The sequence below is a fragment of the Hevea brasiliensis genome, unplaced genomic scaffold, assembly GCF_030052815.1.
Source record: "Hevea brasiliensis isolate MT/VB/25A 57/8 unplaced genomic scaffold, ASM3005281v1 Scaf39, whole genome shotgun sequence".
Taxonomy (NCBI): domain Eukaryota; kingdom Viridiplantae; phylum Streptophyta; class Magnoliopsida; order Malpighiales; family Euphorbiaceae; genus Hevea; species Hevea brasiliensis.
This window is the reverse complement of record NW_026614906.1, coordinates 206,690-217,182: the sequence shown is the minus strand read 5'-3', so window position 1 is coordinate 217,182 and position 10,493 is coordinate 206,690. Positions and strand designations below refer to the sequence as shown.

The window sequence follows — 10,493 nt, the reverse complement described above, 5'->3', positions numbered from 1 at the left end:
ACTGAGAGCTTCTCCTCACTTAAACTATATATATATATATATATATATATATATATATATATATATATATATATATATATATATATATATTATTGAAATAAAAATATGTAATATTAAATTAAAATTTTGAGATTATGCTATAGAGATTACAGTTGCTAAGGTTAAGGCAGCCAATTTTTTTTTTTTTTTTTAGCAGCAGCCAAAAAGGGCTTTACTTTTGATATCAGATGAATGTGAAGGCATCAGATGTTCTTATTGGAAAAAAATGATTCATAAAGACAGGGTCATAGTTTAAGGTATATATTGAAAGTATACTATATATGGACGATTATGATCATCATTTAATAATAATAATTATTATTATTATTATTATTAAGAGATAAACTTAACATATTTTAGTAACAAATTAATTATAATTTTTTAAATTTAATATTTTGAAATGCTATAATTTTAAAAATTTTGCATATTTAATGGACTCTTTAATTATTAATTAATTACATGATAATTCGATATGACAAATTAAATATTGAATAATAGTTACTTGTCAAAACAATAATCATAATGCATGATATATAAACTAAATATTAACTTGATCTTTCAAATTGATTGTAAAATTTAATCAACTGCAAAATATAAAAATTGAATTAGTTACATTTTAAAATTGATAAATTGAGCTAATTTATCTTCATTTTTAACTGTGTACTACATGACTTGTTCAGGGACAAAATAAAAATTTTTATATTTTATAATGGCTACTCAAAATTTATAAAAAGTTATTTCTCTATAAATTTTATAGTCTTCCTCCTAAAAACTATAACAATAATAGAAAAAATTAATTGAAAGTAAAATAAAAAATTTATTTCATTCCTTTACTCTGTCAATCTCATCTTAAAATCGAAAATCGAAATTAAATATTCAATAATTATAACATCATTTTTTTTTTCACAATATTATCTTAGTAAAACTATTTTTCAACAATATTAAAAAATGTAAAAACTTAGTTATTACTTCTATAAAACATTAAGGACCAAAAGAAAAATTAACATTTAAAGCTTTACGCGCCTCTTTCTCTCTCCTTTCTATACAGCTAAAAATTCGAGTAAATTGACCCAATTTTTATGCTGTATGCTTAATTAACTTTGCTTTCAATTTCAAAGGTAGAATTAAAAGACTTTGAATTTGTCACAACGAGAGAAGAGAGCTTTTCCAATTTGTCACAACAAAATATAATTTTAATTAGGTTTTAGGAAAATGCACTGCACAATGGAAAATAGCTTCTATAAATACCAAGCTATGCTTATAGAAGAAAGACAAATGGAAAATAGCTTCTATAAATACCAAGCTATGCTTGTAGGAGAAAGACGTAACAAATGACCCATCAAGCTTCCCATTTAAACTATTAAAAAGCTTTTCATGGCTCCTAAGGTCATGAAAGAAAACTCTTCTTCTTCTTCTTCTTCTTCTTCTTCTTCTTCTTCTCAACAATGGAAATATGATGTTTTTCTTAGCTTTAGGGGTGAAGATACCCGTAAGAATTTTATCAGTCATTTGTGTAAAGAGTTTCGTCAAAAAGGGATCATAATATTCAAGGATGATCGAGAACTTGAGAAAGGGGAAACTATTTCTCAAGAACTCCTCAAAGCAATTGAAAGCTCCAAAATTTCTCTTGTCATCTTTTCAAAAAATTACGCTTCTTCAAGATGGTGTTTGGATGAACTCGTAAAAATTTTAGAATGCAAGAACTCTGGCAACCAAATAGTTTTGCCCATTTTCTATGATGTGAATCCATCAGAAGTTCGAAAACAGAATGGGAGTTTTGAAAATGACTTTGAACATTATCAGCAGAAAGACGAGAGGGTGCAAAGGTGGAGACTTGCTATGACTCAAGTGTCCAATCTTTCTGGATGGAATTTACAAGGCAGGTCAGAATATATCCCATTTCTTTTAGTTATTTGAATTTAATTAGCATTTTCCTATATGTCCCTCACTAGACTCATGCGTCAATAAGACCAATTTAACCAGAAAATTTATGATACGAGGTCCAGAGATGGATATATCCAGAGGCCAGGGGGCATTGGCTGCTGAAATTTTAAAATTTTTTACGGTATAGTAGTAGTTTTTCAAAAACTTAATTTTTTTTATTACTCTTATCAAATTTTAATGGGGTACTGAATCACTCGATTATTTTAAAAGCTTTTATAGATTCACTACAAATTTTTTTAAAAAAATCAATTTTTTTATTACTGTATTGAAATAATTATATATAAACAGTAAAATACAAACACTCTTATAAAAAAAAAAAAATTCAAACCATCATTGCCTCTTAACCTATTTTTTTTTCTTTATTAATTCTACCATCATCAATTTCTATTCTTTGAAATTTAAATTGTTTGACAACATCATCAAAGGAAAGTCTAGTATAATTTAAGCATCATTCTTTTCATCAATTTAAAATGGTTTTTTTTTTTTTTTCATAATCTCATTATTATTGTTGGAATCTTTCCCTTGTTGAAATTTCTTCATACTCATGTTATATATATATATTTCATAATATTAGATTTTTAATCTATAATTTGAATTGAATTTGTTTTTCATTATTGTTTTGAAAAATTTTAATTTGAAGTAAATTGAACAAATTTTTTAATTTTAAGCCAATATATTTTAAATTCAGTAATTTATAATATTAATAGTAATTCTATTTAATCTTTAGCAAGTCAATTTTATTCAAAAATTAAACTTTATTTTCGTGGCTATATTCATTGAATGTTTTTTTTTTTTTTTTTATTAGTCATCATCATTGAATGAGTCTATTTTAATTGTTCAATCACATATTTTAATTGGACTCCTAAATTAAATCTTTGCATCTGTCATTAATTGTTCAATCACATATTTTAATTGGACTCCTAAATTAAATCTTTGCATCTGTCTTTAATTGTTCGATCAAACTCAGACGACTTGGTTGACTACGTCATGGATCACACAAGTTAATCGTTTTTTTTTTTTTTTTTAAACAAATCGAAGTAATTTAGTACATGTGGCAGTCATTGATTAGTGACACACAGCAACCCTCAGCAAAAAATACAAAATGTTCTTATTTTATTTTTTTTTTACATTGTAAACGCAATGGTAATATTTTGATAGTCAATTATGGGAAATGATTGTCCACTAAAAATTAATTTTTAACGTTTTGTTAAAATCATGCCTTAAAATGGAGAGAATTTCTCACTCCCTTTTCCCTCTCCCACCAAAAATTTTGAGACGAAAATATTATTAAGAGACAATTTTATTGTGTTTCTCAAAAATTTAATTAGCGACGTCTGAAATTATCTCTAATTATTTTGTGTTTAGGAACATTTTATAAAAAGTCTCTAAAAATCCTTAATATCATTTGCGGAAAAAGTGCCACCGGAAGAACTCATGACTAGAAATTTAAAATGTTTTGGAAAGACTATGTTTCCTATTATTGAATATGAGCACAATGAAATGCTTATTATATGTTTCCTATTATTGATATCTCAATTTGCGTAGGAATTTATTATTTCTTTCTCTCTATAATATACCCTTTGCATATTATAGAATTTTGGTGTGCGCAATATGAACAAAACTGAACACTTGATATTTTTAATGTTATTTCTACATTTAAAATATTGTGTTATATATGATAATAGGAAATTCTTACATTATAAGGAGGAGTCAGAGTTTATTCAGGATATCACTAAAGATGTACTTAACAAATTGGGAAGATTTAGTCATAGCATAGCCAAGGATTTTGTTGGAATGGATTCACAATTAGAGAAAATGAGATTGTGTATCAATATAAAGGAGCTAAATAATGTCAAAACGGTAGGTATTTGTGGGATGGGTGGCATTGGAAAAACAACTATGACTAGTGTCACCTACAAAGAAATGCAATGCCAATTTGAGGGTAGTGCTTTTCTTGCGGATGTTAGGGAAACTTCAAGAAAATATGGTTTGTTCACTTTACAAAGACGACTTTTATGTGCAACATTGATGGAAAGAGACATAGATGTGTGCGATGTGTACAATGGAGTTTATCACATAAAAAATAGGCTATCTCGGAAGAAGGTTTTGGTCATTCTTGATGATGTTGATGAGTTGGAGCAATTAGAATTATTAGTTGGAAAAAAAGATGAAAACTGGTTTGGAGTTGGAAGTAGAATCATAATAACGATAAGGGATGAACATTTGTTGATCCAACATGAAGTAGATCAAAAATATAGGGTTGAAGAGTTAAATCATCATGAAGCCCTTCAACTCTTTTGCTTGAAAGCCTTCAAGAAAGATTGTCCACCACAAGATTACATGGAGCTATCCAACAAAGCTGTAAACTATGCAGGTGGCCTCCCATTAGCGCTTAATGTTTTGGGTTCCTCCTTGTATGCTAGATCTATGAAAGAATGGAACAGTGCATTTAAGAGGTTGAAAGAAATTCCCAATGAAAACATTCTCAGTAAGCTTGAAATAAGTTTTGATGGATTGGAGGAAATACAAAAAAAAATATTTCTAGACATCGCATGCTTTTTCAAAGGAAAAATGAAACATTAAGTGATGAAAGTACTGGAAAGTGGTGGATTATACCCAGATATTGGTATAAGGGAGCTTATCGATAAATCTCTCATAACTATTTCAGACAACCGTGTGTGGATGCATGATTTGCTTCAAGAAATGGGTCAAGAAATTGTTCATCGAGAATGTCGAGAAGAGCCTGGACGACGTAGTAGACTATGGCTTTATAAGGATGTCTGTCACATCTTAATGAATGATACGGTTAGTATTACTCAATAATTAAGAATTATATTTGATTTGATAAACTGCCATTATAAATGTAATAAGTCTTTCAGTTATTTTCACCACTAATTGTTGCCTTTGATTTTTTAGGGAACAAATCTAATTGAAGGTGTAGTCCTGGATTATATGTTTGATCGAGGAGACAGATACATGAGTTCTAAAGCCTTCTTGAAGATGAAAGCTCTCAGATTGCTCATACTTCGCAATTTAAACCTCTCCAAAGACATTGAATATCTTTCCAATGAATTAAGGTACTTGGAATGGCGTGGGTATCCTTTCAAATCTTTGCCACAAACTTTTCAACCAGATCAACTTGTTGAGCTCCATTTGTCTTATAGCAGAATTGAACAATTATGGAAGGGAATAAGAGTATGTATAATTAACTCCTTATATCTGTTTATTACTGTGGTTTTACTGTTTCTTTTTGATTTCCTTTCTATATCTTTTACAGCCTTTAAAGTTGTTGAAGACAATTGATCTTAGTTACTCCAAAAAATTAATCAAGACACCCGACTTTAGAGAGATCCCATACCTTGAAGAGTTGATTCTTGAATGTTGTACAGGATTACTTGAAGTACACCATTCTATTGGACTTCTAGAAAGGCTTGTTTTACTGAACATGAAGAATTGCAAAAGCCTTACAGCTCTTCCAAGTAGCCTGTGTAATTTGAAGTCTCTTAAAGTTTTTATATTGAGTGGCTGCTCCAATCTTGAAGAAATTCCAGATAACATAGGGGATATGACATCTGTGGATATGTTTGATATAGCAGGAATCGGTTCAACATCATTGCCATTAGCCCAACCATGGGATTGTCTTTGCCCTTGGTGGCTAATGCCAAAGAAACCTACACCTGCCTTGTCCTTTGGGTTGCCTTCTTTAAGAGGTTTTTGCATTCTTAGGAGACTTAATCTATGTCATTGAGGTCTTACCGATGTGATGATTCCTTATGATCTAAGTTGTTTCCCATTTTTACGATATCTAGATCTAAGCGGAAATGATTTTGTAAGCATGCCTGAAAGCATTAGTCAACTCTCTAAACTCTTAGCTGTTCGTTTTAGCAATTGTAAGAGGATTCGATCACTTCCAAATAATCTTCCTTCGCGTCTCAAACTTCACTAACTACAAGCATAAGTAGAAATTTTGAACTTAAAAACCTTCACTTCGTTGATTGCAAGAAGCTTCAGTCCTTGCATGATCTTTCATCAACCGTTTTACAACTTAGTGCGGAATGTCTAACTACACAGGAAAGTATTCCAAATCCATTTGAAGCAAGCACTTCAAGAACTTCATCGTTCACTCTTATAAAATGGGTAAGGTTGATTGAGATTCAAGGCCAAATTCGTAGGCCACTTGCAAGGCTAACGAGTTACCTACATTTCTTATTGATGCATAACTCTCTCTCTCTGGTCAGTCTCTCTCTCTCTCTCTCTCTCTCTCACACACACACACACATCTTTGGGGGCCTTAGATTTTTCAAAAAAAGAAAATCACATTTTTCAGTGTGTGAGTGTGTGTGTATATATATATATCTCTTACTTTTTTTTTTAAGATATTATATATTTTTGTGTCATATGATATTGTATCATGTATTTGTTCCTTTTTTATGTTATCTTTGTGGCCCATAGCAAATTTCATTACGTGCATTCTGACTTCTTGCCAAAGAAGTTTAGAATTTGTGCATTCCAGGACCAACTCAACTACTAAATAACTATCCAATTACACATGCATCCACCAAAAAAGTTTTATTTTCCCTTAGAATATTGCTGCAAAGCTACACATGTTAATTGTTAAGTAATAATTTTGGCTCAGGGACTCTTTAGTGCAAACACTCTTATATCATTGTGTTTAGCCTCAAGTGAAGTTCCTGTGTGGTTCAACAATCAAGGCTCGGGGTCTTCATTAGAAGTGCAGCTACCTCCTTATTGGTTGAATTACGGATGGGGAGGATTCTCTTTATCTGGAGTTTTTAGATTCCATCATGATCAGCCTCCTTCAGTGGATACTTGTACTGTTGTCTGTGACTTGCATGCATACAATTTGCCGTCAGAACAAAGTTTGTTTCTAGGTCGCTCTACGATGGAAATCGCTCAAGATTTATGCATCACTTCTGATCAACTTTGGGTCAGCTTTGTGCCTCCTAGCTCCATAAATTGTCTAGATCAGTTGGAAGGATGTAATCAACTTAAGGCGTCATTTTTTTCTGACCAGTTAGAGGTGAAGAATTGTGGACTTCGTCTATTATATTATGACGATGAAGACGTTAGGGAATTAATGTGGTGCGATAAGCCTTTTGAGGATTTGGGCCTCCCAGGAATAACTATTGCAGAGGTACTTTTAAATGGCCTCTTTCTTTCTTGTTTTTTTTTTTTTTTAAAGTAGCTAAAGTATGAATTCATCATTCTTTATACATTTTAATGTGTAGATATTTGCATTTATTTACCGTTGTTGACAAATATAGGTAATTATATTCTTTATAATTCTTTCACACATTTTCATTACATAGTATGTTTGGTTATTGAGATTTCATAGCAAAATTCGACGAGAAATAAAAATAGAAAAATTAAGTCAGTAAAATACACAATAATTGTTTTTCTTTATGGTTATTCAATTAGAAAAATGATTGTGTGTACACACTACTCACATATTAAATTATTAAATTTTTTTCAATTTTCTTTTGAGAAATTGCTTTTTTTACATGAAAAATTAAAATTTTGTTTCAGTTAAAAATTTATTTTATTTATTTTTTGTTAATAGATTTCTTTTTCCTTTAGTCACTCTTTTTGCTCGATTGACACTTAATTTATTGTTTATTATTTGTATTGTAGGTTTTACATTTTTTTTTTAATTGGATCGTAGGTTTAAATTCGCTGTCAATGGAAACGATCATGGGCCTCGATTGAGAGATGTTAATTAGGAAAACCAATGTTATGCTCTTTTTATTATTACTAGTTTTGTTAGTTTTGTATGTAACGTATATGGCATATTATTATACTTGTTATATAGACTCATAAATTAATTTTTGAGTAAATTATAATTTAGTCTCTGAAACTTGATAAAATCTATAACTTAGTTCTCATATTTTTAAAATTAAACATTTTTGTTCTTAAAATTGGCAAAACTTAAAGTTTAGTCCCTCTGTCTAATTTTCCATCTAATTGACCATTAATTATAGTAAAAATGACCAAAACTCTTTAATCTATATTTTCTAAATGAAATTATTAAGCCCCTAATGTTTTGTATTATAATCCTTTAATTTAAATTTTATAAACAAAATAGTGTCTTGATTTAAACTATTTTGGTTATAATACAAAATCTCAGAGATTAAATTATTTAAGTTAGAAAATATATGGAGTTGAAGGCATTTTAGTTATTTTCACTATAATTAATAGCAAATTGGATGGAAAATTAAATTGAATGACTAAATTATAAGTTTCACCAAACTTTAGGAACTAATTTGATTTGTTTTGAAAATATATGAATTAAATTATAGGTTTTATCAAACCTCGGAATGAAGTATTATTTACCCTTAATTTTTTATATATATATTTTTTATTAATTTTTATATATGATATAATATTATTATAGTATTATAAATATTATATTATTAATTATTTAAATTAAAATATTAATTTTAATTTGCTTTAATTATATAAGTAAAATGTTTATTAATCTAAGAATTACTATTACTTTTTTTATCATTTATGTATTATTTTATTAACATATAATATTAAGTGAATTTAAACTTAAATGTAATTTTTTAAAAAAGGGTAAACTATAATTTAGCCCCTGAGATTTAATAAAACCTATAATTTAGTCCCTTTGTTTTCAAAACCAAGCAATTTAGTCTCTAAAATTTGATAAAACCTATAACTTAATCTCTGCCGTTAGAATTTTAGTTAATTATTGTTAATTCTAGCAAAAAAGACCAAAATGTTCTTAACTTTATTTTCAATATGAAAATAATTTGTAACGCCCTCACTGTAGGTAGTCCGTACATTCTACTGTTTTGACGACTAATGTCTGTTCGGACAGCCAGAATATCTAGAACTACACTTAAACTATAGTGAGGAGGCATAAATTGAAGAAATAAACGTTAAGAAAATATAGGAAAAATTTTGAGAAAATAAAATATAATTTAGAGAATTTATTAATTGGTATAAAATAATAAAAATAACCCGATATGCACTATAAAGGGTATTTTGGTCATTTCACCCCTAGAGGTGAATTTTGACCTAAATGTCAAATTAAAATTTGGAAATAAAATAATTAACATAAATTAAATTTATGAATTTGAATTTGGAAAATGAGAAGAAAAAGAAGAAGAAAAGAAAAGAAAAGAGAGGAAATAGACTTACGACATCATAAAAAAATTTTAAGTACAATAATTATAGAATATATAAATAGACATAAGAGGACAAAACCCCACCAACTCACTTCTTCTTCTTCTTCTCTTTCTCCTTGTGCCGTCCACCCTTGTGTCCCCTCTCCACCATTTTTGTTCAAGCTTCAAGCTTGAATCTCCCCTTCTCCACACACCAAAACCCATAGTCCCCTTCATTAAAAATTTCCCCCACACCCTAAGGAAGCTATAGATACCCATAAAGAGGAGAAAAGTTGAAGTTTAGGAAGCTTGAAGTTGGGTCACCACAAAGGTTAGTGCTTTAAACTCCTAATTTCTTCTTTAAGCATGAAAATCATGCTAACCCAAGTGTAAATTACATGAAATTAAAAGAAAATTTGAGGGAAAGGGACACTTGAAATTTCGGCAACCATGAACTCTTTGGGGTTTGATGGTTTTAAATGATGAAAATGGGTTCCATGAGAATGTTTGATAAGTTTATATGTTTGGGAGTTTGATTGTATAGTGTTTGTGCAAATTAGAACTTTGAAACTAGGGTTTGTGTACATGATTTGGGGATTTTGTGACATTGTTGAAATTGACCTAATTGAGTTGAGATTGATGATATATAGAAGTGCTATGTATGCATATTGAAGTAAGGGAGTTGGAGGAAATTGATATTTGGGAGTGTTTAATTTTCTGCAGGTTGGGACTTAATGAGTCCAGTCCACTTTTTGACCCACAACTGAAAATGTGTGACTCCAATTGGTATGAGGCCAATTGGAGGTGAAAATAGACTCAAAATGGCCCATTTTTCATGTAGACACCATGCCCAAAATTTATCAAAATCATGACCAATGCTCTGCCCAAACCCGGATGACCAAACATTGAAACCCAGAAAATGACCAAATGAATGTGTTCATTTGGTCATAACTCTCTCTTTACTGGTCCAAATGACCTAAAATTTACACCAATGGAAAGCTTAGACATAGGGCTACACTTTTCATGAAGACCACTTGACCCAGTTTTGCCTTTAACCAAGTCAAACAATTTGGGTCACTAAAACTGCCAACCCAGAAATTGACCAAAATACTGTTCCTTTGGTATGCCTGACCAGTTTTGGCAAAAATGCCATAACTTGGTCTCCAAAGTTGCAAATTGAGTGACACCAATTCCAAAAGTTTTATAAGACATAGCACAACAATTTTTATGTTTTTACCAAGCTCCAAAACCCATTGCATCCTAGGGAAAACATTAGCCAAATTTAGGAATTGAAATTTGGAAATGTTAAGTTGAACCCAAAATGCCATTTGATACCCGTGTGTTCATTTGGCCATAACTCCC

At 29.8% G+C, this 10,493-nt stretch overlaps 1 pseudogene; it reads left to right on the top strand.

Moving 5' to 3' along the window:
• Positions 1-1,428: 1,428 nt before the first annotated feature.
• On the top strand, positions 1,429-7,259 carry LOC110633172 (disease resistance protein Roq1-like; annotated as a pseudogene).
• The last annotated feature ends 3,234 nt before the right edge of the window (positions 7,260-10,493 follow it).